Below are 9,378 nucleotides of genomic sequence, written 5' to 3'. Positions count from 1 at the left end.
GTGATTCCCGAAAGCTCTGTGGGCCTCAGTCCGGAGCCTACCCGGGCACGGCCCGCCAGCTCCCTCGCTCCGGCGATCCCTCACTCCAGGGGACCCTCCCTGGCTGGACCTTGTCCCTGTGGCGCCTCAGACGCAGACCGCAGCAGACTTTGCTCCAGATCACCCCGGCGAACGCTGTTCCCGGCTCGCTCTCTGCTCAGGGCACCTTCCTTCTCCCCCATCCCCCAGCCCAGGTCACCCCCGGGAGGTCAGAGAAGCCTTGCGCTTAGTCAGCAGTGGGGGACCCCTGTCTGCCCCCACCTCCAATCGTGCTTGTAATGTCCTGCCTCGCCCGCAACACACAGTGCTCCTCCGTGCGCCCCGTCTGTCCCGCTCACGCTCCTGCCATGTACCAGTGCATCTGGTCTACCACCTCTGACCTTCACAGCAACCCGGCTGTGACGCCCATTGTGGAGATGGGGAAACCGAGGCTCAGGGAGCCCAAGACTCCACAGCTGGCAGAGCCGTGCTGCCATCAAGGTGCCAGTCTCTGAACGGGGCACCAAGGTCAGTCGACAAGGGGTGGAGCGCAGTGGAGCAGGGGGTGTACAGGGTCCAGGAGCAACGCCTGTCCCCATCTTGACCTTCAAGTCTTGGCTCTGGTCCCGGGAGAGACCACCCGGAGCACCCAGACCTGCTCCAGGAGAGAAGTGTTGTCAGCTGCAATTACCCAAAGCAACTGCCTCGCGCAGGGTGCTACTGGGGTGATCTCTGTGACCAGCTGTGCGGAGAAGGCATTTTGAGGCTGTTTGAAGAAACTGTCATGACTTGTGTAAATGTACATTAATGAGCTGTGTCCTGGCCGAGACACGGAGTTTTCCTTAATGTTCAGCTGATGTGCAGGAAGCGCCCATAGATTGGGTGCAGAGGGACCTGTGGGGTCCTGGGTTCGGTTCCCGCACAGGCGCTCTGCTGGGGTGGGAGGGCTGCCCTGCGCCGCCCTGGGAGCGCTCAGAGCCCATGCTCCCGCCTGCCTGCTGCCTCCCCCGGGGCCCTGCGGAGCCGGGGTGACGAGGGTCCCCGCAGAGCCCACTGCCCAGGCGTGAATTCCGGCTCCGCCACCGAGAGCCGTGCGGTTGTGCACAAGCGGCTTGGGCCTCTGTGCCTCAGCTTCCCCACCTGGTAGATTGGGAAATAACAGTCCCTGCTTTAGAAGATTAAATGAGTTCATGTACGTACAGCATTTAGGACCGCGTCCGGCACTGTGCAAGTACAAAACCGACACGCAGGTAGAGATGCTCGGGGCAGGCCGCACGCCCCAGGCTGGGCTCTCCCCACGGCCTCCCGCAGGACCCTCCTGGGCTTTTTGTGCCCTGAGCCAGCCCTCTGTCCCGGCACCGGCCACAGCACGTGGAGCCGCATGTGAGCCCAGAGCCACTGAGCTGAGCGGCCGGCAGGGCAGGGACCCCATTGGATGGGTGGGACTCACAGAGGCAGAGGGCAACGCCGCTCCCCTGCCCCTGCGCCTGCTGTGGGGCCACAATCTCAGGGTTTCACAGCTTCTCTACTGGCTGCCACTCCCTCCCGGAGCCCCTCCCTGGGGACTCTGGCAGTTTCCCTACGCGGTACTTTGCAGGACCGCGAGGAAGTGGCCTGGAGGGTGTACTTGGTAAAAAACACCTCGAGGAGCTCTGATACATTTCCTCCCCTACTGAGAGCCGCTGACACTGAAACGACTGATGTTAGAGAAAAAGCATCTGCAAAGACTTGTGATGCAAACACGGCCCAGAGCCTCAGCCCTGACCAGAGCCTCCAACTCTGGGGAAAGGAGTGGGGTGGGCGGGTGGGCGTGGGGGGCCTCCATCCCGGGTCCTGCTCGGCAGAGGCAGGTGGACGCACGCTCATCGCCCAGCCGTCCCCTGGGCTCCGAGTCAAGAGCCGGGATCAGAGGGACGGGTCCAGCCGCAGGCCTCAGCAGCAGGACCCCGGGCGGCCCCTTAGCGGCCACCCGGCCAGGGTGTGATGCCGGGCACCTGCCGCCCTGCTCTGGTCTAGCTCCTCCCCCACCCCCCGGGGCAGGACCTGAGTCCCAGGCAGCTCTGCGCGCCCCCAGCTAGCCTTAGGGGAGTACGGAGAGGACAGCGGGGACCAGGTGAGGGGCCTCGAATGCGGGAGCAGAGCGACGAGGGCAGTGCGTCGCCACATTCAGGGCAGTTCCCGTCCCGGCCGGGCCCGGGCAGGGAGAGGAGAGAAGGCCGCAGTCTGGAAGGCAGCCTGCTGTGGGGGGAGAGGGGCCGTTTGGGCACAGGATCCACTGTCTCTTCCACCTTAACTGGGCTGTTCACCGTGGGGGCTGGGGGTCGTGGAGATCACAGAGGGGTCTAACCCTTGCTCCCGGGAGAAATTTACAGTATCTCCAACAGGGGCAGCAGGACCCAGCCAGCGGGCAGGGATCGTGGGCCGCGCCCGGGCCAGGGCAGCGCTCGTTTGCCAGCCAGCTGGGAAGTGTTGCAGTCTCTTAGACGACCGGTGTAGCCATGCCCGTGCACACTGCTGAAGGCCAGCTCTGTCCCCTGAGCCCTCACCCTGGGGCCCTGCCGGGGGGCCCTGTGCGGCCGGAAGGGGGAGGCCCGGGGAGGACAGCTGGGCGGAGGGTGATTCACCCGCTCGTAAGGGTGTGGGCAAAGGTTTGCAGGGAGCCCCGATGGTGAACCTGGAGCTCCTGGGCCATTCACTGAGGAGTCCCCAGAGCTTCGCAGTTTCCATGGAGCTGGGAGGGGGACGTGGGTCGTCAGACGGCCCTGGCAGCTAGCTGGGGCACGGCCCCTCCACACTGCTCCATCTGGGTGCTTCCCCTTCCCCTAGAGAGGGGGGCGGGGCCCTCTTGGACCTCAGGCAGGCTTTATGCTCTATGCATCCCCCACCCCAGGCCCTGACGCTTCCCCTCCCCCACCCCAGCCCACCACAGGGATCAGCCTCTTGACAACAAGAGTTCTGCCGGAGTGGAGGGAATTTATCCGCCTGGCTGGGCCTGCTCCCGGCCCCGGAGGACCGTGGCGCCTCCAATTACTCCAGGTGCAAATTCATTTCCTCCAGATTTGCAGGACGGCCGCGGAGGGCTGTGCTCTGGCGTTATTGCAAAATGCATTATTTTCCCTCCTCTCTCGAAAATATTTATCTATGCTAATTTAGTGCAGGAGCCAGCTAAGTTCTGCATGGGGAATTGTCCTATTAATTCTGCTGCCTGGAAACGCTGCGCCTGGCTGCAGAGATGTTCCCGCTGCCTCTGGCTGCAGGGTGAGGCCGGGCCACCTCCTCCCTCAGGTCGGACCCCCGGGGCCGGAATGGGAGCCGCTGCCCAGCTGGCTATTAGGAGAGGGGCTGGGGGCTTGTGTCTCCCACATACCTCCTTTACGGACTGAAAAAAAGAACCCTTTCATTTGGGAACCAAGGTGGAGAGGGCCAAGACGATCAAGTTTACAGACCTGGGTTCCTTTCTGATGCAGATGCCACCCTTACCCGCTGGGTGGCTTTGAGCAAATGATGAACCTCTCTGAGCCTCAGTTTGTGCATCTATGAAATGAAACCGAAGGCCCTGCAGGAGGCTGCAAGGGTCACTCACGTGATGCTCTCAAAGCCACAGACACGGAGCAGGTGCATCAGAGATGAATGATGGGTTAAGTTACTGGTTTGCAGAGCCGAGCTGCCCAGAGACGGCTCTCACCGCTCGCCTGTGAGTTAGGTGTTCTGCTTCCTGTCTTGTGGATGAGCAAACTGCCTGCCTGACACCCCAGCTGGGTTCTCAGCCTCCCCCAGCCCAGCAGACCTCCTGACGTGCAGCCCGGGTCCCACCCCGTCAGGGATCACGGTGCAGGCGGCGGTGTGCAGGCTGGAGCCCCGGGGGTGGTCCTGGAGGCCCCTCTCCTCCCTCCCTCTCCCACACCCAGCCAGCCCCCACAGCTTTCTTTTCCTGCCGTCTCCTGCCCGGGAGGCCGCAGTCACCCCGAGTTTCATTTTTGCTGCCCTCCAGCCCATCTTCCACACAGCTCTGATCCTCTGAAAATATAACCGGGATCGCATCGTCCGGCCACGCAGCACTTAGGGCAAAAGCCTCTCTGGCGGCGTCCCGGGGAGCTGCCCCGGCTCGCTTCTCCCAACTCCTGCTTCTGCTGCGGACCTCACCTCCAGCTCTCCGTGCACTGGGACCCCCATCATTCGGGGCCGGGCTCCACCCATCAGGCCTCCCTGCCTCCTGGGCCAGGCCCCTTCTCTCTCCTTCCCCCGCGCAAACACCCGGCCCTGACGGCTTCCGTCTCCTCCCAGGTGGCAGCCTGACTGACACCGGTTTTCCCACCTCCTTTCCTCCTAACAAGGCTGGGTCGGGGTTCAGGTACCCGCCCTCCCGCGTGCTGCCCGTCCCGGGAGCGCTGACGGCTCTAAACCAGTCACCACGACCTGATTCCTCGCAGCGCTGATTGCTTTAGAAACCGCGGGAGCCGGAGCCCAGCCAAGGAGATGCGAGGCTGCTTCGGGGAAGACTGTATCGTTCTGTGTCCTCCAGATCTTCTATTAAGGTGTAACTTGCACCTTAATAAGTAAAACCACCCTCGCTAGGGGACAGTTCGGGGAGTTCTGAGAAAGGCACCAGCCATGGCACCACGGCTACCATCAGGCTGTTACCACGGGTGGGGGCACCCGCCCCAACCTCCCTGTGCCCTCGGTCGGTGGCGTCCCCCCGCCATGCTCCCGGCAATCGCCGAGCTGATTTCTCCTCTGAAAGCTGGGTGAGTGGAGTCCCGCAGTGCGCAGCCTGCAGGCCTGGCTCCCTGCACTTGGGATCCCAGGTTCAGCCTCGTCCTGCGCATGTCGGGACTGCCTTCCGCGTACTGCTGAGCAGGGCACCGTCGAATGACCGCCTGGAGTCTGCTTCTTCGTTTCCCAGTTGAGGGACATTTGGGCTGTCTCAGGTCTCAGTGATTAGGTGTGGAGCTTCCGTAATATTCCCGTAGGGTTTGTGGGGGCCCCCCGGAGGGGGCTGCGGCATCCCGCACTAGACAGATGTGCATTTAACTTCGTAAGAAGCCACGGGACGCTTTTCCAGAGCCGCCGCCCTGCTTGCACGGGCCCAGCGATGTCTCAGCCTAGTTGCTGCAGCCTCATGCACCCTCGGCGTTGTGAGTTTTGTTTTGTTAAATTCCAGCAGGTCTGTAGCAGTATCTCACTGTGGTTTTAACTTACGTTTCCTTAAAGACAAATGATCCTGAGACTCTTTTGGGGTATCACTCGCCGCCTTTTTTGATGAAGTGTCTGTTTGAATCTCGTGGCCATTCTTAAAGTGGATTATTATTTTCCCTATTATTGAGTTTTGAGGGCTCTTTATATATTCTGGACACAGGCTCTTGTCAGATACACGCTGTCTCTCCGTGTTTGCATCCTCTTAACAGTATCTTTCAAAGAGTGGAAGTACTTAATGTTGATCGAGTCCATTCTTTTATGAAACAACTGTGATTCTGGCATTGAACCTAAGGAGGCTCTGCCTCACCGACAGTCACAGAGATTTCAACGTTTTCCTTTCGAAGTTTTACTGTTGTAGGTTTGCATTTAGCCCTAGATTCCATTTTGAGCTAATTTTTTCATATGGTTCAAGATACGGATTGAAGTTGCTGTCATTCTACTTCCTCTTTTTCTTTCCTTTGGCCTGTGATGTATAACTGTTCCAGCTGCATTTGACGAAGAGAGTATCCTTTCTCCGTAGACCTGCCTTTGCTCCTTTGTTAAAAATCAACTGCCTATGAATGCGTGGGTCTATTTCCAGACTCTGTTCTGATGCATTCATCTGTGTCTGTCCCTTCTCCAGTGCTACACTTCTGGATGATGGCAACTTTAGAATAAGTCTTTTTTTTTTTTCCCTAAAGCAACCTTTTTTTATAATAAGTCTTGAAGTAGCAAGAGTCTTCCAACTCTTCCGCTTTTTAAAAATTGTTTTAACTATTCTTGTTTCCTTGCCTTCCCGTATGAACTCTAGAATCAGGTTGCAGATTTCTACAAAAACCCCACTGGGATTTTGATTGGAATTGCCTTGTATGTATAGATCAGTTAAGGGAGAATGGACATTTTAACTATACTCAGTCTTCCCATCCAGGAATATATGTCTTTCCATTTTTTCAGGTCTTTGACTTCTTTCGTCAGTGTTTTTAGTTTTCAGCATGCAGATTTGGAACATGTTTTTGTAAGATTTATACATAAGCGTTTCATAATTTTTAAAGCCATTGTAAATGGTACTTTTTAATACTGATTTTGAATCGTTCATTTGTAGCACATAAAAATTTGATATTTGTATATTGGCCTTGTGTCCTGTAATGTTGCAAAGCTCAACCATTAGTTCTAGCAATGCCCTTTTAGAGCCTTTAGAATTCTCTACAGTGATCATTCTATCATCTGCATTTTTTCAAACTGTATGCCTTTTATTCCTGCTTCTTGCTTTATTGCATTGGCTAGGAGCTCCAAGACAATGTTGCATAGAAGCAGTGAGAGTGGACATCCTTGCCTAGTTCTTGGTCTAGGACGAAAGCATTCAGTCTTTTACCATTATGTGTGATGCTACTTGGAGGTTTCTCACAGATTCCCTTTATCAGGCGGAGGAAGTTTTCAGTCATGCATGGATGTTTTCCTCGTCTTAAAAGGAGTCAGAAGGAGGAAACTCCTGTTTTTCTTCTGAACATTTTTGTATCTGGTTATGACGTCTGGAACTGTGGCAGTCATCTGTCACCATGAGGAGAGCCGGTCTGAGGAGCAAAGGTATCGCACTGATGATGGACGAGTGGAGAGATGGAAACGGCCAGGGTCCTTTCCGTCACTGGTTCACTGAATGAACAAGTCCTGGATCCTCCCCTACCAACAGAATTCCTATTATGTAGGAAAATAGGAAATCAAATAGTCTTATTGTTTAAGCCGTCACGTGTTGAGGTTTGGTTCCTTTTGGCCAAGAGCCACTTGCAGGTAGAGACTCTTTCTTTTCAGTGCTCATGCCCCATGCCTGGAATATAGCAGGCACTTGTTCAATGTTTGCCGCATAAGTCAGCAGTGCCCAGAGCCTGGGCATTCTCATTCCGAGAGTCATTTGCTTCAGCGTGGTGGGGCAGCCCCAGGGAGGGAGCAAAGAACACTTCGGGATGTGGCACGTGTCCAGAGGATGACAGCTCCGAGCTCTGCAAAAGCAACTTCAGAAACTCAGCAAGGATGGACTGGGTTCAAAATCGGGCCTTGGTCTTGACGTGTGAAAGTGGAAAAGTGCAGGGAAGGAACGTCACTGGACAGGGGAGGCCAGCCGCCCTGGGGGAACCTCACTCACACCCCCTTTCCAGGCCCAAAGCCCAGTCTCTGCCGTAGGAGTGACTTTTCCTTTCTCAAGCAGCAGTCTGGGAGGCTGGCTCTTTAGTCGTGAGCCCGTGAGTCGTGAGTTTCAGAAGATAAACTATACAGACTGCAACCGGGAAGAGAACATGTCGCGCTTGCAAAATTCCCATGAGAAGTTGCTCTCCACCTAGAAACGATGCTCCTTTGCAATTTGCTGTTTCAGTTGGAGAACATCTCAGGTGAGGTGATGGCGTTACGAAGGCCGTCACCTCGCCAGCCCGCCTTCCCGCCACTCCTGGCCCTGGGAGGTGACGATCAGGGTGAGAACACCCCTCCACGCCTTCTAGAGCTGCCTGGGGGAGCCTGTCCCCACCCCCAAGGGAGCACATGAACCACGCCCCTCACGGCTCCCTTGGCTCCCAGGGATGGACTGTCTCTCAGACTCTCCCTGGTCTTGACGCCCTGGCAGGTTTGAGAAGCCGGTCGGTACGCCCCCGTTTGGGGAGGAAGAACACAGAGGTAGACGCCCTTCTCATCACATCCTTTCAAGGCTACAGGATGTGAACTCATCACTGACAGTGATCTTGACCGCCCGGCTGAGGGTTTCTCGTTTATGAAGTTATTCTTTCTCCTCTTGTCCACACTGAGCTCTTTAGAAGGAAGGGTGAACGTAGCTTTATGCCCATTTTATGGAGGTGGAGACTGAGGCATGGGCATGGAGTTTTCTGCCTGGTGGCCGAGCCGGCATTCAAACCAGACGGTTTTCTGGAGCCTTTCTGAAGACGGACACACAGTGTGGCCTCTTGAAGGGACCAGAAAGCTTTAAGTGGGTGGGGTGGGCACAGAGGGGAGGGGCCCAGGAAGCCCCTGCTTCACTGAGAAGCCTCATACACAGGCTGTTCTCACCTAAGACCTGACGCTTCCCAGTTAACTTCCTCTTGGGACCGGGCGAGGCCTGTGCTTTCCTCCTATCTTGGTAACGGTTCCGGATTTCCCTTTGGGGGGTGCCCTGCCATGGAGAAGTTGGCTGTGGTGGGTCTCTCAGATGGCCCCAGGCTCCTCTGTCTACAGGGGGGCCGGTCATGCCCCCTCCGGGGTGTTGAAGGGCGCCAGCTACCCGCTCTGCTCTCACTGACCACACTCTTGTTCTGGAAGGGCCGTGGGTAATACTGGTTTGGTCCCAAATGTTGCAGGTGTGGGGCTGGGGCAGGCGCCCTGTGAGCCATTTGCATCCTTGGGAAAATGGACACATGAGAGACCGAGGCTGGGACCCCTTGCCTCCCAGAGTCGCTGGAGCTGGGACACAGCAGAAGCTGGACGATGAGCCAGGAGCCTCCTATACCAGCACCATCAAAGGGGTGGCCGAGAACAGGCAGGTGAAAAGCTGCTCAACATGGCTAATTATCAGGGAAATGCAAGTCAGAACTACAATGAGGTACCCCCTCACACTGGTCAGAATGGCCATCATCAAAAAGTCTACAAATGACAAATGCTGGAGAGGGTGTGGAGAAAAGGGGGCCCTCCTGCACTGTTGGTGGGAATGTAAGTTGGTGCAGCCACTGTGGAGAACAGTATGGAGGTTCCTTAAAAAACTAAAAATAGAACTACCATATGATCCAGCAATCCCACCGCTGGGCATATATCCGGAGAAAACACTAATTCAAAAAGATACCTGCACCCCTATGTTCACAGCAGCACTGTTCACGATAGCCAAGACACGGAAACAACCTAAATGCCCCTCGACAGATGCATGGATACAGAAGATGTGGTACAGATATACAACAGAATACTACTCAGCCACTAAAAGAGAATGAAATAATGCCATTTGCAGCAACATGGATGCAACTAGAGATTATCATATCAAGTGAAGTAAGTCACAGAAGAAAGACAAATACGTACCATATGATACCCCATATATGTGGAATCTAGAATATGATACAAATGAATTTATTTACAAAACAGAAACAGATTCACAGACTTAGAAAACAGACTTGCGGTTGCCAAGGGGGAAAGGGGGGGCGGAGAGGGATAAATTAGGAGTTT

The sequence above is a fragment of the Lagenorhynchus albirostris genome, chromosome 10 (assembly GCF_949774975.1).
Source record: "Lagenorhynchus albirostris chromosome 10, mLagAlb1.1, whole genome shotgun sequence".
Classification (NCBI taxonomy): Eukaryota; Metazoa; Chordata; class Mammalia; order Artiodactyla; family Delphinidae; genus Lagenorhynchus; species Lagenorhynchus albirostris.
The sequence above is the reverse complement of the archived record's forward strand: the minus strand, read 5'-3'. Positions refer to the sequence as shown.